At 51.9% G+C, this 25,350-nt stretch overlaps 1 protein-coding gene across 8 annotated transcripts in view; it reads right to left on the bottom strand.

Moving 5' to 3' along the window:
* The window catches only part of LOC121167073 (transient receptor potential cation channel subfamily M member 3), a 164,445-nt gene that overhangs the window by 97,138 nt on the left and 41,957 nt on the right, over positions 1-25,350 (bottom strand). The gene's annotated exons all lie outside the window — the stretch shown is intronic.

The raw sequence follows: 25,350 nt of genomic DNA, 5'->3' as shown, positions 1-25,350 counted from the left end.
GCCTGCTGGGTTTCGGGGGCCGCTTCCTTCGGGGTGAGTAGACCGAGGGGGGGAGGCCTCCGGGACTGGGCAGGTCCGGGGCCCACCCGCCGCCTTCATGGGGCGGTGAATGGGATTTCGGAGGGGCGCGACCTTGGGCCTGGGTTATTTAAACCTCCAGCTGCCTCCTGGCAGCTGGTGGGTCTCAGGACGGGGCGTCTCATGCCTGGATCCCGGACGGCCGCCATGGGCACATGGTGAGCCGTCCTCCCCGGGCCTGCTGGGTTTCGGGGGCCGCTTCCTTCGGGGTGAGTAGACCGAGGGGGGGAGGCCTCTGGGACTGGGCAGGTCCGGGGCCCACCCGCCGCCTTCATGGGGCGGTGAATGGGATTTCGGAGGGGCGCGACCTTGGGCCTGGGTTATTTAAACCTCCAGCTGCCTCCTGGCAGCTGGTGGGTCTCAGGACGGGGCGTCTCATGCCTGGATCCCGGACGGCCGCCATGGGCACATGGTGAGCCGTCCTCCCCGGGCCTGCTGGGTTTCGGGGGCCGCTTCCTTCGGGGTGAGTAGACCGAGGGGGGGAGGCCTCCGGGACTGGGCAGGTCCGGGGCCCACCCGCCGCCTTCATGGGGCAGTGAATGGGATTTCGGAGGGGCGCGACCTTGGGCCTGGGTTATTTAAACCTCCAGCTGCCTCCTGGCAGCTGGTGGGTCTCAGGACGGGGCGTCTCATGCCTGGATCCCGGACGGCCGCCATGGGCACATGGTGAGCCGTCCTCCCCGGGCCTGCTGGGTTTCGGGGGCCGCTTCCTTCGGGGTGAGTAGACCGAGGGGGGGAGGCCTCTGGGACTGGGCAGGTCCGGGGCCCACCCGCCGCCTTCATGGGGCGGTGAATGGGATTTCGGAGGGGCGCGACCTTGGGCCTGGGTTATTTAAACCTCCAGCTGCCTCCTGGCAGCTGGTGGGTCTCAGGACGGGGCGTCTCATGCCTGGATCCCGGACGGCCGCCATGGGCACATGGTGAGCCGTCCTCCCCGGGCCTGCTGGGTTTCGGGGGCCGCTTCCTTCGGGGTGAGTAGACCGAGGGGGGGAGGCCTCCGGGACTGGGCAGGTCCGGGGCCCACCCGCCGCCTTCATGGGGCAGTGAATGGGATTTCGGAGGGGCGCGACCTTGGGCCTGGGTTATTTAAACCTCCAGCTGCCTCCTGGCAGCTGGTGGGTCTCAGGACGGGGCGTCTCATGCCTGGATCCCGGACGGCCGCCATGGGCACATGGTGAGCCGTTCCCGGGCCTGCTGGGTTTCGGGGCCGCTTCCTTCGGGGTGAGTAGACCGAGGGGGGGAGGCCTCTGGGACTGGGCAGGTCCGGGGCCCACCCGCCGCCTTCATGGGGCGGTGAATGGGATTTCGGAGGGGCGCGACCTTGGGCCTGGGTTATTTAAACCTCCAGCTGCCTCCTGGCAGCTGGTGGGTCTCAGGACGGGGCGTCTCATGCCTGGATCCCGGACGGCCGCCATGGGCACATGGTGAGCCGTCCTCCCCGGGCCTGCTGGGTTTCGGGGCCGCTTCCTTCGGGGTGAGTAGACCGAGGGGGGGAGGCCTCCGGGACTGGGCAGGTCCGGGGCCCACCCGCCGCCTTCATGGGGCAGTGAATGGGATTTCGGAGGGGCGCGACCTTGGGCCTGGGTTATTTAAACCTCCAGCTGCCTCCTGGCAGCTGGTGGGTCTCAGGACGGGGCGTCTCATGCCTGGATCCCGGACGGCCGCCATGGGCACATGGTGAGCCGTCCTCCCCGGGCCTGCTGGGTTTCGGGGGCCGCTTCCTTCGGGGTGAGTAGACCGAGGGGGGAGGCCTCTGGGACTGGGCAGGTCCGGGGCCCACCCGCCGCCTTCATGGGGCGGTGAATGGGATTTCGGAGGGGCGCGACCTTGGGCCTGGGTTATTTAAACCTCCAGCTGCCTCCTGGCAGCTGGTGGGTCTCAGGACGGGGCGTCTCATGCCTGGATCCCGGACGGCCGCCATGGGCACATGGTGAGCCGTCCTCCCCGGGCCTGCTGGGTTTCGGGGGCCGCTTCCTTCGGGGTGAGTAGACCGAGGGGGGGAGGCCTCCGGGACTGGGCAGGTCCGGGGCCCACCCGCCGCCTTCATGGGGCGGTGAATGGGATTTCGGAGGGGCGCGACCTTGGGCCTGGGTTATTTAAACCTCCAGCTGCCTCCTGGCAGCTGGTGGGTCTCAGGACGGGGCGTCTCATGCCTGGATCCCGGACGGCCGCCATGGGCACATGGTGAGCCGTCCTCCCCGGGCCTGCTGGGTTTCGGGGGCCGCTTCCTTCGGGGTGAGTAGACCGAGGGGGGGAGGCCTCCGGGACTGGGCAGGTCCGGGGCCCACCCGCCGCCTTCATGGGGCGGTGAATGGGATTTGGGAGGGGCGCGACCTTGGGCCTGGGTTATTTAAACCTCCAGCTGCCTCCTGGCAGCTGGTGGGTCTCAGGACGGGGTGTCTCATGCCTGGATCCCGGACGGCCGCCATGGGCACATGGTGAGCCGTCCTCCCCGGGCCTGCTGGGTTTCGGGGGCCGCTTCCTTCGGGGTGAGTAGACCGAGGGGGGAGGCCTCTGGGACTGGGCAGGTCCGGGCCCACCTGCCACCCTCATGGGGCGGTGAATGGGATTTGGGAGGGGCGCGACCTTGGGCCTGGGTTATTTAAACCTCCAGCTGCCTCCTGGCAGCTGGTGGGTCTCAGGACGGGGCGTCTCATGCCTGGATCCCGGACGGCCGCCATGGGCACATGGTGAGCCGTCCTCCCCGGGCCTGCTGGGTTTCGGGGGCCGCTTCCTTCGGGGTGAGTAGACCGAGGGGGGAGGCCTCTGGGACTGGGCAGGTCCGGGGCCCACCCGCCGCCTTCATGGGGCGGTGAATGGGATTTCGGAGGGGCGCGACCTTGGGCCTGGGTTATTTAAACCTCCAGCTGCCTCCTGGCAGCTGGTGGGTCTCAGGACGGGGCGTCTCATGCCTGGATCCCGGACGGCCGCCATGGGCACATGGTGAGCCGTCCTCCCCGGGCCTGCTGGGTTTCGGGGGCCGCTTCCTTCGGGGTGAGTAGACCGAGGGGGGGAGGCCTCTGGGACTGGGCAGGTCCGGGGCCCACCCGCCGCCTTCATGGGGCAGTGAATGGGATTTCGGAGGGGCGCGACCTTGGGCCTGGGTTATTTAAACCTCCAGCTGCCTCCTGGCAGCTGGTGGGTCTCAGGACGGGGCGTCTCATGCCTGGATCCCGGACGGCCGCCATGGGCACATGGTGAGCCGTCCTCCCCGGGCCTGCTGGGTTTCGGGGGCCGCTTCCTTCGGGGTGAGTAGACCGAGGGGGGGAGGCCTCTGGGACTGGGCAGGTCCGGGGCCCACCCGCCGCCTTCATGGGGCGGTGAATGGGATTTCGGAGGGGCGCGACCTTGGGCCTGGGTTATTTAAACCTCCAGCTGCCTCCTGGCAGCTGGTGGGTCTCAGGACGGGGCGTCTCATGCCTGGATCCCGGACGGCCGCCATGGGCACATGGTGAGCCGTCCTCCCCGGGCCTGCTGGGTTTTGGGGCCGCTTCCTTCGGGGTGAGTAGACCGAGGGGGGAGGCCTCTGGGACTGGGCAGGTCCGGGGCCCACCCGCCGCCTTCATGGGGCGGTGAATGGGATTTCGGAGGGGCGCGACCTTGGGCCTGGGTTATTTAAACCTCCAGCTGCCTCCTGGCAGCTGGTGGGTCTCAGGACGGGGCGTCTCATGCCTGGATCCCGGACGGCCGCCATGGGCACATGGTGAGCCGTCCTCCCCGGGCCTGCTGGGTTTCGGGGGCCGCTTCCTTCGGGGTGAGTAGACCGAGGGGGGAGGCCTCTGGGACTGGGCAGGTCCGGGGCCCACCCGCCGCCTTCATGGGGCGGTGAATGGGATTTCGGAGGGGCGCGACCTTGGGCCTGGGTTATTTAAACCTCCAGCTGCCTCCTGGCAGCTGGTGGGTCTCAGGACGGGGCGTCTCATGCCTGGATCCCGGACGGCCGCCATGGGCACATGGTGAGCCGTCCTCCCCGGGCCTGCTGGGTTTCGGGGGCCGCTTCCTTCGGGGTGAGTAGACCGAGGGGGGGAGGCCTCTGGGACTGGGCAGGTCCGGGGCCCACCCGCCGCCTTCATGGGGCGGTGAATGGGATTTCGGAGGGGCGCGACCTTGGGCCTGGGTTATTTAAACCTCCAGCTGCCTCCTGGCAGCTGGTGGGTCTCAGGACGGGGCGTCTCATGCCTGGATCCCGGACGGCCGCCATGGGCACATGGTGAGCCGTCCTCCCCGGGCCTGCTGGGTTTCGGGGGCCGCTTCCTTCGGGGTGAGTAGACCGAGGGGGGGAGGCCTCTGGGACTGGGCAGGTCCGGGCCCACCCGCCGCCTTCATGGGGCGGTGAATGGGATTTCGGAGGGGCGCGACCTTGGGCCTGGGTTATTTAAACCTCCAGCTGCCTCCTGGCAGCTGGTGGGTCTCAGGACGGGGCGTCTCATGCCTGGATCCCGGACGGCCGCCATGGGCACATGGTGAGCCGTCCTCCCCGGGCCTGCTGGGTTTCGGGGGCCGCTTCCTTCGGGGTGAGTAGACCGAGGGGGGAGGCCTCCGGGACTGGGCAGGTCCGGGGCCCACCCGCCGCCTTCATGGGGCGGTGAATGGGATTTCGGAGGGGCGCGACCTTGGGCCTGGGTTATTTAAACCTCCAGCTGCCTCCTGGCAGCTGGTGGGTCTCAGGACGGGGCGTCTCATGCCTGGATCCCGGACGGCCGCCATGGGCACATGGTGAGCCGTCCTCCCCGGGCCTGCTGGGTTTCGGGGGCCGCTTCCTTCGGGGTGAGTAGACCGAGGGGGGAGGCCTCCGGGACTGGGCAGGTCCGGGGCCCACCCGCCGCCTTCATGGGGCGGTGAATGGGATTTCGGAGGGGCGCGACCTTGGGCCTGGGTTATTTAAACCTCCAGCTGCCTCCTGGCAGCTGGTGGGTCTCAGGACGGGGCGTCTCATGCCTGGATCCCGGACGGCCGCCATGGGCACATGGTGAGCCGTTCCCCGGCCTGCTGGGTTCCGGGGGCTGCTTCCTTCGGGGTGAGTAGACCGAGGGGGGAGGCCTCCGGGACTGGGCAGGTCCGGGGCCCACCCGCCGCCTTCATGGGGCGGTGAATGGGATTTCGGAGGGGCGCGACCTTGGGCCTGGGTTATTTAAACCTCCAGCTGCCTCCTGGCAGCTGGTGGGTCTCAGGACGGGGCGTCTCATGCCTGGATCCCGGACGGCCGCCATGGGCACATGGTGAGCCGTCCTCCCCGGGCCTGCTGGGTTTCGGGGGCCGCTTCCTTCGGGGTGAGTAGACCGAGGGGGGAGGCCTCCGGGACTGGGCAGGTCCGGGGCCCACCCGCCGCCTTCATGGGGCGGTGAATGGGATTTCGGAGGGGCGCGACCTTGGGCCTGGGTTATTTAAACCTCCAGCTGCCTCCTGGCAGCTGGTGGGTCTCAGGACGGGGCGTCTCATGCCTGGATCCCGGACGGCCTGCCATGGGCACCTGGTGGGCCGTCCTCCCCGGGCCTGCTGGGTTTCGGGGGCCGCTTCCTTCGGGGTGAGTAGACCGAGGGGGGAGGCCTCTGGGACTGGGCAGGTCCGGGGCCCACCCGCCGCCTTCATGGGGCGGTGAATGGGATTTCGGAGGGGCGCGACCTTGGGCCTGGGTTATTTAAACCTCCAGCTGCCTCCTGGCAGCTGGTGGGTCTCAGGACGGGGCGTCTCATGCCTGGATCCCGGACGGCCGCCATGGGCACATGGTGAGCCGTCCTCCCCGGGCCTGCTGGGTTTCGGGGGCCGCTTCCTTCGGGGTGAGTAGACCGAGGGGGGAGGCCTCCGGGACTGGGCAGGTCCGGGGCCCACCCGCCGCCTTCATGGGGCGGTGAATGGGATTTCGGAGGGGCGCGACCTTGGGCCTGGGTTATTTAAACCTCCAGCTGCCTCCTGGCAGCTGGTGGGTCTCAGGACGGGGCGTCTCATGCCTGGATCCCGGACGGCCGCCATGGGCACATGGTGAGCCGTCCTCCCCGGGCCTGCTGGGTTTCGGGGGCCGCTTCCTTCGGGGTGAGTAGACCGAGGGGGGGAGGCCTCTGGGACTGGGCAGGTCCGGGGCCCACCCGCCGCCTTCATGGGGCGGTGAATGGGATTTGGGAGGGGCGCGACCTTGGGCCTGGGTTATTTAAACCTCCAGCTGCCTCCTGGCAGCTGGTGGGTCTCAGGACGGGGCGTCTCATGCCTGGATCCCGGACGGCCGCCATGGGCACATGGTGAGCCGTCCTCCCCGGGCGGCCAGTGCGCCATTGGTGCCAGGCTCCGCCTGCTGGCCGCCCGGCTGGGGAGCTCTGGGGATTTGGTTCTTTGAGTTGCTGCTTAATTAGCTCCAGGTTGAACCCATTGTGCTTCTTGGACCTGAAAGAGGCAGTAACTCTTCCTTAGCAAAACTTGTAATCACTAATAATTCTGAGCAGCAAATACCAGTCATGCAGAAGCTATGGCTTGGGGCTTGCCCTGCACAAGTAGCTCCAACAGTTGGCCAATGTGTCAACTGGTAATGGAACAGAGTAGATTAGGCACGACTGAGCAAACCTTAGCCCACAAGTAAAACTAGAAACCAGGAGGGAGCAGAGGTCATGCCGAGCTAGGCTCTTGTACCTGCTGGTCTGTGGGAGCCTGGGACGCTAAGCCACAGTGTCTAAGGCAGAGTTCGGGACAGGGGAGGGGTTGTGCCAAGCTGAGTCAGAGCATCCATTGGCAGGCATGTGATCTATGCCTGGGAACGGACCCGGTTGGGGAGCAAAGGGGACAACCCTAGCTGGGCTGAGGTTCTCACCAAGAGGCGCGTGGCCTGGAAGGGGGCTGCGTTCTGATCTGGAAACAGTTGTAGTCTCCCTTGGCACAAGTGTGGACTGGGATTGGATGCACCGAACTGGGCCGGACCCCGACTCCCCCTGGTGTTCTGGAGGACCAGGGCAGATGTGGGATGGACTAGGCAGGGTCTCAAACCCCTACTGAGCCATGTGTGAGCCATACGTGGGTATGGACAAACCATGGCTGGGCTGGAACATCCAACAGCAAGAACCAGATTGGGTTGAAGGCCAGTCAGGAAAAGCCACAGTTCCTGCTATGACAGGAGGTGGACTGAGTAGGGTTGGCTCATGGACCCACTGGTAAGCGTGTAACCTGGCATTGGGAGAGGTTCTGATGGAGGAGCCTGGGCATCTCCTCTGGCAGGACACAGACCCAGCAGGTAAACGCAAGAAACATGATAGGAAACAGCCCAGAAAAGGCCATGGAAACCTACCCACTGGCATACAGTTGGCAGACGTGGGGGCAAGACCAGGCTGAATCTGTCCACATCATCCACTGGCAAATCCAGGCACCAGTGTGGGTCGACCCAGGGTCGGTCGCAACAAAGACTAGTGCACATTATGGAATGCCGAGGTGAGGTTGCCTGTACCAGAAGGGACCGCAGTGCCCAACCAGCCTGAGAACAAGCAAGGAAGTGGGCAGAGCTGGCAGGGGAATAAGGGAGGGATCCTTTGCTGGACAGCTACTTCCGCAGGAGAGCATGGGCTGGGATGGGGGCAGACCAGACTAGGCAGAGCTACCACACCTGTGCGCCTCATGTGGACTAGATCAGGGAAAAGCCAGGCTGGGCGGATTATTCCTACTGGTGCAAACAAAATTAAAGTGGGCGAGGTTTGTTTGGGCAGCATCAACTGGAATCTGGGAGTGGGAGAGGCCTGGGAGGGAAATAGTGGGCTCATCCCTCTTGGGTTACCACTTCCACGGGAGGACATAAAACTAAGACAGCGGCTGGGGTGGAATGGGATGTGGGACAGACTGGATTACTGCTACACTTACTGGCAAACCAGGGTAGGGGGTGGGCCTGGTTGGGGTTATTGTGGGTCGCTCCAACCTAGGCTACAGCTCCCGCTGGTTTATGTGAGGGCCAAGTATGTGCTGGGCAGAACCAGACTGGACTGCAACACCCATTGGCTCCAGTGGAAGACGGGAGTGAAAACAGAACCAACCCAGGAATTGCAACCACCAGCTGATTGGAGCGATGGACGGTGCCAGGCCCTGTACTTGTTAGCACATACAAGAAGTTTCTTTGGAGATCTTCCTAATCTAAATGCTGGACTCAGAACCATAACAAAGAAAAGAGAGAAGACAGAACGGGTCAACCAACCATCTAAGCTATGATGGACTATGTCAATCAGTGGATTTTTCAAAGACCTCATAGTGCTTGGAGCGGCAAGATTGACAGCGATTCATAACTGTTGCAATAGCAAAACCACTTGAGCAAGAACCTCAGAGCATGCCCTACACCCGGGACTTGGGGAGGGTGGGAAATTGGGTGGGCCTTCTCCCTTAATACCCCCCTTTTAAACATGAAGGTAACAATATGGAAAACATATTAGTATTATCCACTTTCCTGTAGCCCTTGAACCTTCTTACCCTAATTAACTATGTAAAGAATGTCAAAATAAAATTTATTAATAAAAAAAAATAAATAAAAAAAAAAAGAAAAAAGAAAATGAAAACCATGATATTACACTGAACCATGTTTGTAAGCTGCAAGGACACTTTAGGTCAAGCTGTCAAAAACAGAAATGAATATTCCACAGTCATTTCATGCTGTGTTAAATCTGTACGAGATGATATCTGAGTTTGACAAATCTCTAACATGTCTGCATTTTTAGAGAAATGTATGAACAGTAAGTCAGTAAAGAAAATGTATACAACCTTTTCAGAATTAGGAAAAACACACTTAGCCTCATGTCTACCTACAAAGAGCACTAAAGCTGCTACATCTCTAACTTCTCTAAGAACAGTTACAGAATGTTTTTTTTTTTAATCTTACATAATTTCTTAATAAAACCTGGAGATTTTTCCTGTCAGCCACTGCTATCAAAAGGAAAAAGAATAATGATGGCCAGTCTGGATAATAAGAAGAGCTCGCTCTTGGACACCACTATTGTAGGGAGACTTCTCACAACATCAGAGCAGAGCCAGGTGGCCTGGCTCTTGGAGGGCTGGCACATGCAGGCAGAGGGAAGGAAGTCAGTCTGATGAACAGCTACCCATACTGCCTTGTTCTTGGGCATGAGCCAGCTGGGGATGTGAAGCTGCCATCTTCAGGGTGGCTTTCTGGGCCTTGTCTGTTGGAGCAGCAAGAGAAATTCGATAGCCAAGTTCTGAAATCTTCGGAAATGTCCTTCAAGGGATAAAGAAGCAGCAGCCTGTATACACAGCAGATTACTGTTGAATTGCAAAAAGATGAAGCAACTTGATAATCAACTGACACTAAACCAGTTGCAGCAGGCTGAAGGGATCCTGGGGTCCTTACAGATGACATGAATCAGACAAAGAATCTCGCCCATATGTGGCGTCCAGAAGAGCTGATCTCTTCAAGTAGGAAGTAGAGCAGTTGTTGCTGAGGTTGGCACGGAGCCCCTGCCACCTGCGAGGGGCACTTGGTTGCCTTCCTGGCTCCAGCAGCAGCATCCCGGCTGCAGTTGAGAAGTCAGGACGTGCGAGCTCTTTGCTTCTCTAAGCTCTCAAAGAAGTAAATGTATAAAACTCATGGAAACTGTGTATTATGAAATGTTATGCATAGATTGAAAGCTATTTTTGCACAAAAATAAACTTTTCATGTGATTTCCCATGAACTTTTTAAAGTTCCTTCGTATTTGCTTTAAAGCCTTCCTTATGTTCTAGATTGTTTCTATAACACCTGTCAAGGTAAATGTCATAGAAATCACTGCACAGTTACAGAATAATGAAAAAAAGGAGTCTGCATGTATTCAGTGTAGACACAATTCCATCCCAAGTATTGTCAGTTCCAAGTATGGAACACAGGGAAATGAAGCACCTGTTCTGTTGACCTCATGGAGTAGTTTCTGAGCAAATTTCACAGTTTCATAAAGGATCTAGGTGGAAAAAGGTGCTACTATGAAGAAAGGAATTAGGAGGAATTAATATAATTCCAGTGCGTTCTGTAAGGCTTGTGTATGAATTTACTTTCAAAGGAGTGTTTTATTCTGTAATTACCGGTTTGCTTTCCAGGTGGTGCGTTTTGTCACACTTTCTGCACCCGACTCGATCTAGGTTCCTGTAGGTGGTGGTCTGTTACAGCTCGGGTCGTTTGCATCACCGCTCCCTCCACACTCCACCAGGGACCCGTGGGTAAACGACTTTGCCATTAGAGTGCCAGAGAATGAGAGAGATTTCGTTTTAGACTCTAACACCTGACTTTCTGTTTGCTTTCTTCTCACCAGGAAATGCAGTTCCAAGGCCAGGGGTCACTGGTTCTAACGCAAGCAAACATTTTTTTTTTCTTCTTATTAAGCAATACATGCTTGTCATTAAAAATTATAGGAAGCTTAAAAAGAAGTAAAATAAAAGACACTCCAGGTCCTATTCAAAGACAGCTACTAATGAAATTTTGGTTTATTTACTTCATGCTGTTTCTCAATTTCCATATATACATATTTTTTTTCTTGTAGGAAGCATGTGTGTGGGTGGGTGGGTGGAGGGATTTGTGAAATACTGTTTTGTTTTTTCATATTCCTTTTCACTAACAGTATATTCAAGTGCTTTCCAATACTGATCCTATTTGATAATGTTTAATGTTTGTAGAATATTTTCTCTAGCAGACATGGCACAGTTAACTTACTCAATGTTCCCATTGTTGGATATTTAGATAGTTTCTAAATGTTTGATATAAACACCGATGTGATGAACATCTTTGTGTATGCATTCTGCTATGCATTTCACTTTGTATCTTTAGGGTGAATTCCCAAAAGTTTGGGGCTTTTATCACCATTTTTCTTGAAGCTTCCAAGTATTTTAGCACATCAAAGTGAGCTGTGATAAAAGGAGGCCTGGGTTGTTCTTGAAGCAGATGTGCTGTGATGGTTTTCCAGTGTTGTGAATGAAAGCCCTGGGGACGGCGATTGCTGCACAGAGGGACTGGAGCGCACAGACACAGGCATGCGCTCAGAGCTCAGACTTCCCACCCTCGGGCGGAGGAGTCCTGAGAAGCAGCCGCTGCACCCAGCCCTCTCTGCTTCGCTCCCAGGGATCCTCACTAAGAGATGATGAACTTGCCTGATGGAAACGGAGTGTTGAAAACCAGGCGGACCTCATCATTCTCTCCCATTTCCCCTTTATGTATCTCCAACCTTGGCTGGAAGGACCAAGAATAGTTGTCGCCAACCATCTTATCAACCAACAAAGATCTAGATTTTTATTAGGTAGCAGAGGCTATTTGAGAGAACGATACCATTCATAGCTCTTTATAACGCAGCCAATTTGCAAGAGCAGATAAGGCCAAAGTCAGTACACACATGGATTCTGTGACTCCATGGGTTCCTAAAACAAACCAAGCAATTGAAAAATTTCTTTAAAGTAGAAATGTGTGTGTGATAAATGTCATCCTAAGACATTCTTTTATCTAGTCTGTCATCATTTCAAAAAAGGCCCGTGAAAATGCAACAAGCATGCCACAAGGAGCCAGAAAGACGGGCACTCCACAGGCACCAGCAGCCTGAAGATCCTGTGGAGCGACAGGCTTGGGCACATTTTCCACATGGGTTGGTTTTGTTTTTTTTCCCCAGCCTGTCAGGCTAGTTGAGTTCCTCCGTTATTTCCCAGGTGTGACAGGCAGTCAACAGCTTTGCTGGGAATGACAAGTTTCATTTCAATGACTTCAGTCTGTAATTTCAAGTAGACTGGCTGCTTGACTGGCCCAATCAACTCGAGGTTTCAATTGCTTTGCAAGCATCACTTTATGGAACTTAGTAATCAACACACCCACTTGGGTCTGGGGGAAAAACTCATAAATCACTTACAGGAAAAGCATATTTTAAGTTTTCATGAGCACAGCCATTAATAGTAGCTGGTTCTACACTTTGGGATGCGGACTTGGACAGCTGACATTTCTGGGAACGGGCCGGAACGCAGGGAGGGGACTGGCCACCCGTTCATCCAGACTGGGAGAGAACAGCAGACATTCCTGCTGTCACTCCAACTGCACACTCGCACTGGACTACGCCTGCAGCTTCTACAATCACGAAATGTAATAGCTTAAGACTATTTGACTATCAAAGAGATAAAATAGTCTATATGCTAACAAGTTTTTGAGTTTAAACCAGAGTGGTACAACCTGCCCCATTGTATACGCTGATTCAGTACACACTGACAGCTGTGCAGAAGAGGATTCCAGAACAGTTGGGCCGGAATGATCCACTGTCTTTTTCCCCCAAGAATGAAATTCATTTTTTCTCCAGGAGCTACCTCCTTCTGCTACCAAGCTGGTGTTTATTCGACATTTCATGAAATCAAAAGCCCTTTATTTTGTAGAATATAGATTTTCTTTATCTCTTGCAGATGGATAAGCTTTCTGTTTTTCCTTCTGTCTGTACATCTGCCTTTCCAATAAAAATAAAATTTTTAGAAAGGTAATACATCTATAATTTCCTAATAGTTACAAATATACTATTATTATAGGCTGGTTAATTCCTCAGTGGTCTCCAGCCACGGATATCTTAATGTAGTTCCTCTTGGGTTTAGACCAGAATAAAGATAACTTTTGAAACTTTTGTCTATTAAAAAAAATTGGCAGTAAGGACACTTTAACTTCTGCCCTCTTACCACGTGTTGAGGCATGGGATGCCGTATTGTTAGCTAGGCACGGGTTCACGGCGGGTCTCTAGAGCTTACTCTGGCTGTCACTCCCAGGACTCCTCCTGCACTCTGGGAATGACGCGCTGCTTTGCACTGACTGAGTCCTGTGTCCTACAGTGTTGGAGAGGATGAGCAGTCAGGATGAAGGCCCTTCTTGGTTATGGATGCTATCTCCTGGTCTCTACTATCTTCCCATTTTTCTTTTTCTTCATCTCAAAAAGTATGTTCTGTTGCTGTCTGCTCTCTCATGTGGCAGCCTCCTCAGGGTTTCTCCCTCTGCCAGCATGGACATGTCTCAAGGTCACCAGTGGGTTCATCTGGCCACATCGGTGTGACCCTGACGGTACTGCCGTGTCAGTACTGGGCCACTCCCCAGCTCAGCAACGGCATCCAGGATGCCATGCTTCCCTTTTTCTTTCGTGTCGCTGACTGCTGCTTCCTGTGTCTGTGCAGACCTTCCTTCTCTCCCTGACCTCGGAATACTTTTTGTTTGCTTCTTTGCCTTGATTTTCCTCCACACCATCAGCCTGGCCCAACCCTGCTGGCTATGAGCCAGTGGATAAAAAATCATCTATCTTCCTCTGTCTCTCCCTGTCACTCAGTATTTTGATTTCAATCAGTCAAATTATTCCAAGATGTATTTCTTTATTTGAAAGAGTTATGGGTCGCAGGCAGAGGAGCAGAGGAGGAGGAAGGGGGAGAGAGAGAGTTGGGGCCCACAGGGAGTGCTGGCACTGTAGGCAGAGACTTAGCATACAGCACATGGCAGTTGCCCTAATCTTGTATTATTATTTTAAAGTAATGATGACCAAAGACTTCGCTTGTCCATCTATGACTTAGTCCATCCATGAGACCCATAGGGAAGTGGGAAGGAGTGGCCCAAGCTGAAGCCCAGGTCATGAACGTACTAGCCAACTCCTGAGCACGTCCTGGCCTTGGTGTTCTGTAAACAAAACAACACCATTTGTTATCGTGCAGTAGTTTCTGTCTAAGGGGACTATAAAAAGTTTGTGGAAAATGGAATTAAAAGATAAGCACATTCGGTGCAGAAATGTTGAAATACATGCATTTTGTTCATAATACACATTTTCTATGCACTTTTTGAAGGCCCCTCCTACTGGAACTGGATAGTTTCTGTAATGATGTTGCTCTTCGAGAGGGTGCTGGGCTATTCACAAATGTCTCTCTGTGTTGCGTGGGAGCCACGTGTGTCCTTGCCTTCAACTCTGCAAGAAGAGCGGCCCTCTAGCCCACTCCCTGGGGAAGCCTGGTGACTGCTCTCACACTGAAGCCTTTGATTGTTTGGTTTTGCCCGTCACCAGGTAAAACTGATCCAGGCGCCCTTGGAAGCAGGCAGGCAGCCAGGCTGATCACACGCCACTTCTTGGCTCAGGTCAGCCTGCCCCTACCTGCGGGGCTGAGAGCTGGGATTCGTGCTCTCCCTTGGGCAGGGCACCTGACTTTCACCCAAGTTGGAACCTGGTTGGTGGGAAGTAGCCAAAAAGAAATGTAATTCCACCATTCTCTAGAGAGTCCATGCCTTTGCTTTTGGTTTCCCTTCAAACTAGGACAGTGGGAGAACACATCTGGTGTGGTAGTTGCAACACTGGTTAAGGAGCTGGTGTGTGCTATGATAAGCAAAGCGGTTGCCTGGAATACCAGGATCCTATATGATTTGAGTTTCAGCTTTCTGCTGCTGAGTTAACCGTTGCTGCTACCCCTGGAAAAGCAGTGAAAGATGGCCTAAAAAGTCCTTTCTCAGTTGTAAAAGGCTGCCTCTCGTGACCGTGAGAGAAGCTTGTGTGGTCACTGGTGTTAAGCAACAGTTGCGAATGTATACTGCGTACTGCACGTTGAGGCTAGGCCTGATGGAGCAAACCAGTAGTTTAATCATGGTGACTGAACTTTGGTTGTTTGCAGGAGGTACTGTGGTCAATTAAGTAATTAAACTGTAACCAATTAATGAGTCAAGCTGTAACAAATCTACTCAGACCGACGGGGCTGTAGGCAAGGAAGCTGCACTTTATGTCTTTGTTTTTCTGTGAATGCTGTCTTATCATATTGGCTGGCATTCTCAGAACGTGTTGTGGTTTGAGACACTGCCAGATTCTACCCCCAAACCCCCCTGCCCAAGCTCTTCTAAATTGCATAAGTGTAAGCAATTTGTCCTTTCAACATGTTGGTGTAGTTTTCAGGGTCTGAGGTGGAGCCCCAGTCATGCCAGAAGCACCAGGTAACAAGGCCAAGGTATCCCTGAGTTGTGATGCCCCCTTTGTGTTGCTGTATTTCTAAGATTTCAAAGTTCCATGGCTGTGTGTTATGAGCAAATTCTTCATTGGAGTTGGTTTTGGAAGTAAAGCAGAGTGAGTTCCCCAGGGGAGGCCTCAGCATCTGACCGTGTCTGGCAGCAGTAGTAAGATTCCCAGAATGAGTTCACCTGGAATCAGGGAGTCTGGAACTCTGCTTTCCAGAACTCATGCAGGGTTAGTTTCTCCTGTGAGAGGATGCGTGACCTATGGTGGGTACTGAGCTCGGGTCTGTCAGGGTTTTCCGATGGTTGCCCGGATCACACACAAACTGAACAGGGTCCAGTGTCTGGAATTCTCTCATGTGGAATTCCAGTGGATGTGCTACGTAAAAATGTATTGTATGCGCACTTTGTTTTTAAAAAGATGAGTGAACCATACTAGATGTAAGTTGCAATGTAGGTGGCTATCATGAGGAAGTTTGAATCGCTTGTGGGGCCTGGGTATAAAAAAAAAAAAAACAACTCTCAAATAATGTGATGCATTTTTACACTAATGCGTAGAGTTTGGAAAAAACTGAACGAGGAGGCAGAGAAGTCTAGTGAAGCCGAGCCCTGAGCTTGCCGGGGCATGCTGCTTAAACACCTCTATGCCTTCTTTAAAATCCTAGGCTTACAACAGTAACGAGAGGCATCCCAATGCTGCAAGGGACATGTGCTGTTTGTCCCGGGTCTGGGTAGGGCAGCTTCCTGCTTGCTCTAACTCATTATTTTTACTTCCAAAATATTAATTTGAAAGACAGAAATGGGGGATGGATAATTCCTACCTACTGATACACCCCTCAGATCCCCTCAATGACCTGGGTCTGGAGCAGGCCAAAGCTGGCAGCCGAAACCCAAGCCAGTCCCCTGTAGGAGCATCCTGGTTTCTGAGGTCTGCACGAACGGTGACTGAATGCGGGCACTCCAAGAGGCAATGCAGGCATCTCAGAGGTTAGATGACAACACTGCCCCTACTGCTGCCTACTCGGACGCGGTGTTGGAAAGGAAGTCTGCCTGTGTGTGTCGGGGTGTCTCCTTTTGGCACTGGGAAAGAGGCGGCACAGATCACCACAAGCTCACAGGAACGATTGGGACTGCTGTGTCTCAGCTGGGCCCCCTATCCCTCTCTCTATTAGCCGCTAAAGGGGCTTGGGCTTACAGTCTGCCTACAAATAGAACACAGCTAAGGCTCACTTAGGGTAATGGGCTGATCAAGGAAAGGGCGGGGCTTCTTCGACCCAAGCCTGCTGTTGAAACGAGTAAGATGGCGGAGAGAGCAGCACCAGGTCAGAAGCCCTGGGCAGAATGTGCTGTGGGGAGACACACGGGCCCGAGAAGAACGAGAAGAACGAGAAGAACGAGGCGTGATGAGGTCTGTCTGCGGGTGGCGAGCGAGTCGCCTCTCCTTTCTAACTTTTCAGTTCTTGGTAGTTTAGTTTTTAGGAGAAGAACATCAAGTGTGTTTTGAGGAAATGCAGGATTCCATTTTTCTGTTTTCCAGTTTGTTTTTCAAAATCGGTCTTAACCGGTATATTACCACGGTATGCTTGGCAGGGCATTTCCTGAACTCCTACAATGCCGGTTTTATTTAGTAAGCAAGTGAACAGGTGAATATAAATGCACGGAAGTTTGTGGATGATCTTATTGTGGGCATCGTTCGGTTGGCTGAAGGTGGAGCTAAGTGGTGAATTAAGCAGTAGGTACCTAAGAGATGGGAGGTAGTTTTAAGTAAGTTAAAAATACAGAAGCTTACTTCTTCCAGTCATTGTGACTTTTGTTGTGTATTCGAGAAAGGTCTAAGAATAAACGTGATTGTGCTTAATGGGAGAATTGCAGGTGCCTTCCATGACCGGGGCAGGCTGCTACCAATTTTCACAAAGAGAAGGCGGCTGTTCACTGGGTTCTTGGAAAAATAAGCAACATGTTTTGACCGACGTGAGAATATTAAGGAACTCTGTCCATCGAAAACCTATGACATGTCATAGATATGGCATTTTTTCCCTTCTGGAGTGTCCTAGGAGAAACCAGTGGAGGCACGCACTGAGCATAGATGAGAAAAATCCAGAAAATCACTGATTGTTAAGAGCTGCACCTGCGTCGCCACCTGTAAATGGCTGGCTCAACTCCTTAAGCCAGTGTTTTTTTGTTTATTTGGTAATATATAGAAAAAAACCAAATAGATAGTATGTTGGTTTCCTAACTTAACGTTTGATAACAAAGAAATGGTATGAAAATGACATAATGCAGTTTAAAATTGGTGCTTAAGTTTTAATCAGAAGCTAATGTTCCTAGGAATTAAACATTTTTAACATTTGGTAAATAAAACTAAAATAACTCACGTGAAGAAAGTAAGTTTTTTATAAGTAAAGGCATACTGTATGAAAGATGTGGGTATCATTTCTGAAGAACAGAGTAATCTTGTTCAGTGGGAGCATGTTTGATGGCTGTATAAGAAGGTTAAGGCCAGTGCTGTGCGAGCTGCTCCTCCAAGGCCGGCATCCCTCGTTGGAGCTCTGCGTTGTCCTGGCTGCTCAGTTTCTGCTGATGCACAGGAAGGGTAGCAAGGGTGGCTTTGGTGTTTGGGCTACTGCTACCCATTTGGGAGATGAAGATGAAGCTCTTGGCTTCTGGCTTGGACCTGACTCAGCCTCAGGCCTTGAAGCTGTTTGGGGAGCGAGCCAGAAGATGGGCGCCCCCCACTCTCTCTCTCTCATTCTCTCTCCCTTTCTATGACTCTGTCTTTCCAATAATAAATAAAAAATAACAAGAGGAGTATATGGAAGGCTTGTGAAAGATGAAGCTTGTGGGAAAAATTTTAGATGTTATCAAGCTGTCTAAAGTTTTTCTAGGAATTGAGTGTTAGTATTATTCAGAATTATAATTTGATTTCTTATGTTAAAACAACTGGTTTTTCTTAGAGAATTGAGCACTTTTTAATAGGAAATGGAACCTTTGTAGGCCTCTTGACTTTGTAAAACTGTCCTTTCTATTGAAGAGCTGGCATATTTTGTAAAGCAATGTGGCATTTTGTGTTTGCATTAGAATTATTTTGATTTTTTGATTTAAATAAATAATCAGCAGCCTTAAAGTTTATTTTGATACACATATCGATTTCTAGATTTGGTCTTTTAACTTGGGAACATTGCAGAAGGGAATTTAAATTATACTGTCTATTTGATATGCTAAATGATAAGTGGTATCAAAAATATTACTTAATCTTCAGGTTAAATTTGTGTAGATGTGTTTCAAAATTATTTGTAATTGATAGATGCCCTAAGTTACGATATAATACTGTAAGTCATCATTCTAGCTTTCACCTTAAAACGTTGTAATTAGTAGGGTGGAACAGTCTTCAATGTTGCCTTCACAAGAGAACTGAGTGTCCTGGCATTGGAAAACAGAGCAGTTAGGTGTGCAGAGACCTGGCTGCACAGCACAGATAACTGCCATCTGTTATCCAGTGTTTAAAGGAGGTTGATGAGCCCTGGAGTATGGGATCCTCACAAACAGGATGGGAACCATGTGATTCTTAGCCTTGCATTGGATGCAGGGCAAATCAAACTCTCAGACCACTCAGAACGTTTGGGCATTGTTGCTTTTTGTCTCATATTGGTGGGAAAAGATCCAAGTAGAGCCTTTATGTAACTCGAGGATGCCACAAAGACGGCAGATTCTAGCGAACGTATTACCCTGCTGTTTTAATGTGGGGGACCCTGGGCTTGATGTAGTTCAGCCACAGGCATGATGGAGTCACAGGTGGCACCCAGTTAGGTGTAGACTCTAGGGCTTGGTCTCTATAATCACCAGGTTCGATTGCCTCCCAGCAGTGCAATCACTTAAGCAGGTGGCTCAAAAAAAAAAAAAAAAAAACCAAATCTCTAACTACCTAAGGAAAAGTAGCTCTAGGCTGGTAGAAATTTTAAAGAAATGTATGGATGCTGAGTATATGTCATCCTCACTAATACACATTTAACTAAATCTATACATTCAGTCATTCATTAAGGATTTATCAAGTATCTGCTATGTGTCTGCTTTGGTCCTAAGCATGATTAGGGAGGCTAAATGCATGGGAAAAACACAGTGAATCGGACAGATTCAGATCTTGAGACCTTACATGGCAAGTCAGAGATTTATCAAAATGAGGCATTACACATTAAAAAAAAATCCACTAAGGCTATTCCAGGCATACATCAGTGTGGCAGTTGATTACAGTTGGAAAATGCCCCAAGCTTGAAAGCACAGGAAAATTAAAAAAAATAGAAGAAAGTTGTAACAATGCCATCAAGGAAATCAGTTTGGTTAGTTGGTTGGTTGAAGAGTCCTTAAAGGAGTAATGGGATTTAAGATTGGAACTGCATGCAGGGTACTGTACTACATGTTAAAAAGGAGTGCCCTGGTTGGCTCTGAGCTGCAGCAAGCGGCTGGCAAATCTTTGCCTGTGGGTCACATTCTGTTCATGGCCCACTTTTCTCTGACCAGTAAGCTTTGGATGGCTTTTCCATTTTAATGAACTATTTCAAATCAAATAAGCAGGCAAAGAAACTTACACATCTGCCACGGACCTGACATGTGCCTTCACAGAAGACTCAACCTCTGCCATGTGTAGGATGGATTATACGGGGATGTAAGACAGAGACGCAGTTAGCACTTGAACGGCAACAATATTCTTGGTAAGAAAAAATAGGGTCGGAATGAGCAGAAGTCAGGAATGCTCTTTGTACAGAGAGCACGTTGTCTGAAAGGAGGGTTCTGTGTACCCTGAGGATGGAGTGCAGCCACATACGATGACATACAGTTGCCATGTTTGCCTCTTTGTGTTGGAGTCAAGGAGAATGTAGGAAAGTAGGTAGGAAGCCCCTGCTACCAGGCCGTAAAGGCTGAAAGATGCTAACAACCTCCCATAAACAACAACCAGAAGGGTAACAAAATTGAGTTGATCTTTTATCACATGATGATCAGAAAGCTATTTAAAAATTTTATACTTTGGTTATGAGTATAGCTGGATCAATACTTTAGAAACTTGCTTTAAGAAATAATTTAATAATGTGTTTGACTTTATTAAATATTTAACTGTAAATATAAGTTCATTTCATCTTTATTGGAAACGTTTGACATTTGACTGTTTCATTTATGTAATAAAGTCCATTTGATCCAGATGTAGGTCAAGTGGACATTATTAATTTATGTATTGCCAGTCGTTGACAAATGTTTCATTTACTGTTTAAGCCAGATTATTTTAACTATTAAACACAGCAGAAGTTACACATAAAAACCCATTTTGTCAGTGATGCATAGTAGCTTCCACCAATGAACAGCTTAGACACAGGCTGTGAGGCAACTGTAAGATGACACTATACATCTTGCTGTTGAAAATAATAGTCAATAATTATGAGATGTCTCAGTTGGATCACACTGCATGCTTGCAGTTGTGTAAGAATTGAGTACAAACGGCAGAGAGGAGAACGGCAGCAATATCCGGAATCAGGAAGATCAAGGGGAAAGTGATAGAGGCTGTTGGGGGGCTTCAAGCGCAACAGCAACAAGGAAGAGTTTAGGTACTAATTAAAACAAATGGAAGTCCTATAAGCTACCTGAGCAAGGAAGTGACAAGCTCAGAGCTGGTTCCTATGACAAAGCCTGTGAGAGTTAGTCCAACAGCTCGGAAGAGAAAGAGAGAATGATGGTCCCTTCCTGGCCTCAGGCAGGGACTCATTGCATTGGTGCTTCTGAACAAAATGGACCAGAATGAAGCCGGTGGTTTTTAGAATCAGAGAGCACAGTTATTGTGGAATGGTGGAATAAACCACTGCTTGAGATACCTGCATCCCATACTGGAGGGCTGGGTCATCTTGGATGAAGCATAAGATGACTCAATGGGAGAGCTGGACAGCGTCACTCCTGGTTTAGGTCTGATCCTGCCCGAGCTGTTGTGGCCACTGGAGAATTAACCCAGTGATTAGAAAGGTTTCCTCTCTCCCTCTCTGTCTGTTTGCCTCTGTCTCCCTCTAATTTATTCATTCACGTAGATGAAAATAAATACTTTAAAAAGCGAAGGCTAATGTGAGAGACCTGGCCCGAAGGAAACCACAGCATCCTGGTAACGATGGGTTGGGGAAATGGGTCCTGAGCAAATGCAGGAGCCCAAGCAGTCCTGACGGAGAGAGGAGCAGCAGTGTGGGGCTTGGAAGGCAGGGGCTGGCTCTGCTCATGGATGAATGTGTAACACTTGAAACAGCAATGAGGCCATCTGATGAGGCATCCAATTGCAAATCAAAACGATGGTCATGGAGATGGGAGGGAAAAGTTAAGAGCAGAAATCACGTGTGTGCGTAATTTAAGGACAGCTTCTGGTTGGAGCCAACAGGAGTTGTATGAGCAGTGAAAGGGGGGAGGTGCTGGCATGAAAGACTCAGACCCCGTGGGGCTGTATTACTGAATAAATACGTGGGTAAAGCATTAATTCCATGTAAGTACCACAGAATATATACAAATAGACTCAAGCTACATTTAAAAACAATAATAGGATATTCACAAAAGCTATATGCCAGTTTTAAAAATTTGCGTATTAACACAGTACAGATAAGTTGGAGCAAGTTGAATGGAAAATTTCCACCCTAGTGATGCATCAACTAGAAGAAGACACGAGTGTTTTAGCAGTAAGTGAACTGAAATGCAAGGGAAAGGTGTTGTGAGGACTCAACAATGTCACAGACCAGTGACAGAAAAATAATTCACTAGGAAATACAGCTAGCTTGGAAGTTTAAGCCTACTATCTCAAAATACATAAAGAAAAAAGCTGACGGAATCGGGACAGACACTTGTCCCAGCGATCAAGATGCTGCGTGGGATGCCTGCATCCCATGAGGATCTTGGGATTGGAGTTCTGGATTCCCTCAGTTGTAGCTCGTTGTTTATATGTACGTTGGAAAGCAGCAGTGTTAGCTCAGCTAGTTGGAGCCCTGCCATTTGTGTGCAAGACCTGGACTGAGTTCCCAAGTTCAAGCCTCCGTCCTCACTGCCTGTCTGTCCATTAGAGACATTTTGTAGGAAATACAATAGAAGATCCCTGTGTCTCTCTGCCTCTCAGATGAACTAAAACACCACAGGAAGTAATTGCCTTATTAGAAAAATGGAACCTAAAATGCCAGTTGGGATGTGTATGTTCCATATTAAATTACTTGGGTTCAAGAACTGTTCCTGCTTAGGTTGGTGTGCACCCGGGGGCGGGCAGTCACCTGGGTTTCTTCACCCATGTGATCAGCAATGATTCAGCTCAATGAGGGCTGCTGTGGCGTTTGTCTCTCTCTGCCTCTCCAATAATAATAAAGGACAGAATTTTAAGGACAAATTAGTCATGGGGGGAACTAAAAGTTTGTACAAAATGGCAGGAAGCAAAAAAAAAAAAAAAAAAAAAAAAGGCTGAGAACAAAGCTTCAGGTAATGACCACTGAGTAACTGGCGCAGTATCAGTGTGGCATCCAGAGGGAGCTCTCACGTGAGCTGCAAAAATCAGGTCTTGTTGGTTTACAGATTGTGAAAGGCGACACCAGACACATCGTAGAAGAAAACAGACAACATCATCTTGGTATTAGAGTAGAGGGAATAGTTAATTAAGCAAGAAGTAGAAACAAAATAAAGAATGGGAATTTTTTCACTGAATTCCCATATATCCATTAGTTCAATTTCCAAATGTCTGCAGCAACTTGACAGGCTGAAGCTGCGAGTGGGGTGTACAATTCAGCTCTGGGAAACTGTGTCTCCAGGACACAGTCCTGTGAGTGTGGCACCACTGTCCACACAGGGCCGGCCTCTCATGGGGACGTGGCACCGCTGTCCACACAGGGCCGGCCTCTCATGGGGACGTGGCACCACTGTCCACACAGGGCCGGCCTCTCATGGGGACGTGGCACCGCTGTCCACACAGGGCTGGCCTCTCATGGGGACGTGGCACTGCTGTCCACACAGGGCTGGCCTCTCATGGGGACGTGGCACCGCTGTCCACACAGGGCCTCTCATGGGGACGTGGCACCGCTGTCCACACAGGGCCTCTCTTGGGGACGTGGCACCGCTGTCCACACAGGGCCGGCCTTGGGGACGTGGCACCGCTGTCCACACAGGGCCGGCCTCTCTTGGGGACGTGGCACCGCTGTCCACACAGGGCCGGCCTCTCATGGGGACGTGGCACCACTGTCCACACAGGGCCGGCCTCTCATGGGGACGTGGCACCGCTGTCCACACAGGGCCGGCCTCTCATGGGGACGTGGCACCACTGTCCACACAGGGCCTCTCTTGGGGACGTGGCACCGCTGTCCACACAGGGCCGGCCTCTCATGGGGACGTGGCACCACTGTCCACACAGGGCCTCTCTTGGGGACGTGGCACCGCTGTCCACACAGGGCCGGCCTCTCATGGGGACGTGGCACCGCTGTCCACACAGGGCCTCTCATGGGGACGTGGCACCACTGTCCACACAGGGCCTCTCTTGGGGACGTGGCACCGCTGTCCACATAGGGCCTCTCATGGGGACGTGGCACCGCTGTCCACACAGGCCCGGCCTCTCATGGGGACGTGGCACCGCTGTCCACACAGGGCCGGCCTCTCATGGGGACGTGGCACCGCTGTCCACACAGGGCCGGCCTCTCATGGGGACATGGCACCTGAGGACTAGGCTCAACATTGTCCTAGGGCTGATAAGTTCAACTTATTAAATCTGAGCATTTCTGTTTGTCAAATAGCACCATGAATGTGGTGAGAGCATATGACTCAAACTGGAAGTAGTTAACTAATGAAGGATTACCGTGTCAAATATGTTAAAGGAAGCAGGGAACTTGGATGTTGTTTGAAACTTGTAAAGAAAACAAAGACTGCTTCCCTTGCTCCCTGCAGTTGTCCTATGAGCTAGGGAAGACCACAAGGACCATCCCTAATGATTGAAATCCTAGTTGAATTAGAACCAAGTGACTCAGCCTTGGGAATGCACACAAAGCATCAGACACATTGAGCAGAGGAACAGAGAGGAGAGAATCCGGTTCCGGCAAGCTTCCAAGTTAGCAATGGCCAACTGCTGGGGCTCAGAGGAAAATCCCTTCCGTGAACCACAGAAGCCAAGGGTGTCAGGTGCATCTCTGGGAGGGGAGCAAACAGGCTCTTGCGCAGTCAGCTATGTTCCTGAAAGATGGAGGGCGACCACGAGGGGGCGCTTCCGGGCCAGTACAGTCTCCCAGTGACAGCAGCTTTGGTGACGTGTATGAGTGAATCCTCTCCAAATCTGCGACAGTGAGAAGCCTTGGCTCACTGCCTTCATCCGCGTGCGCCTGCTCTCTCACCTGGAAGCTGCAGAAATGCTTCCACGTCTCTGTGTGTGTTTTCTGGAGAGGGTTTTGCCTGCTCCAATCAATCCCTCCAGATGACTTGCCACCCTTTGTGAAAAGCAGCTGAGCTCAGCTGCCTTTGAGAGCAGAGCCCCCTTGTGAAGGCCTGATGGGCATCCAGCCACAGGATTCTGCTTCACTGGTTCAGTGAGACAATTTGAGATGAAACACCACTGTTTTTTCATTTACCGAGCCTTGGTTTCTCATTTACAGATGAAGCATGCTGGAGCTTGCTCATCTGTCAGGACAGGGGCAGGGATCAGTCAAGTTAATGTATCCAGACTGCGTTCCCTGCCTGGTATCGAGCCAGTGGTTGGTAAATGTTAGCCCCAGTTGTTTCTGCTTGCCCTAAGGCTAATTATTCTGTACTTGGATGATATTTCACTTGGATGGAAGGAAGGTTCCAGTAGCTTCTGGAGGACAGTTGAGAAAAAGCAATGTTTCCAGCATTCCTTGGGGAGTGTGTATGTGTCCATTTTTGACTTGTCCAGACTAGCATATGAGACCCAACTCTGTGTCAGTAAGAACGTAGGCCTCGAAGCACAGCTCTGAGCCACCGTTCACAAGCCAAGGTGAAACACCAGCCCTAGCCCGTCATCAGTGGAAACGCTTCCCTGCAGGAAACCTGTTCCCTCAACCCTTTCGGTGGAGGCAATCAGCGACTTTCAGCTGAGTTCCCGAAGGAAATGACGCTAAAAGCTGGCTGCACATACTTCATTAACTCCAAGGCAGAAAGAGCCATGTCTTAGCTGTTTAAGGAGCTATGGAGCCTGAGAAGGGCTGTGAGCTCAGCAGAGTGAGCACGGGGGTCCAGTGAGGGCCCTGATGCCTGGAGGGGTTACATGGCAGAGGGCTGTGAGCTCAGCAGAGTGAGCACGGGGGTCCAGCGAGGACCCTGCTGCCTGGAGGGGTTACATGACAGAGGGCTGTGAGCTCAGCAGAGTGGGCATGGGA

The sequence above is a fragment of the Ochotona curzoniae genome, unplaced genomic scaffold (genome assembly GCF_017591425.1).
Source record: "Ochotona curzoniae isolate NIBS_2020 unplaced genomic scaffold, NIBS_Ocur_1.0 patch305, whole genome shotgun sequence".
Classification (NCBI taxonomy): Eukaryota; Metazoa; Chordata; class Mammalia; order Lagomorpha; family Ochotonidae; genus Ochotona; species Ochotona curzoniae.
This window is presented reverse-complemented; position numbering and strand designations above follow the sequence as displayed.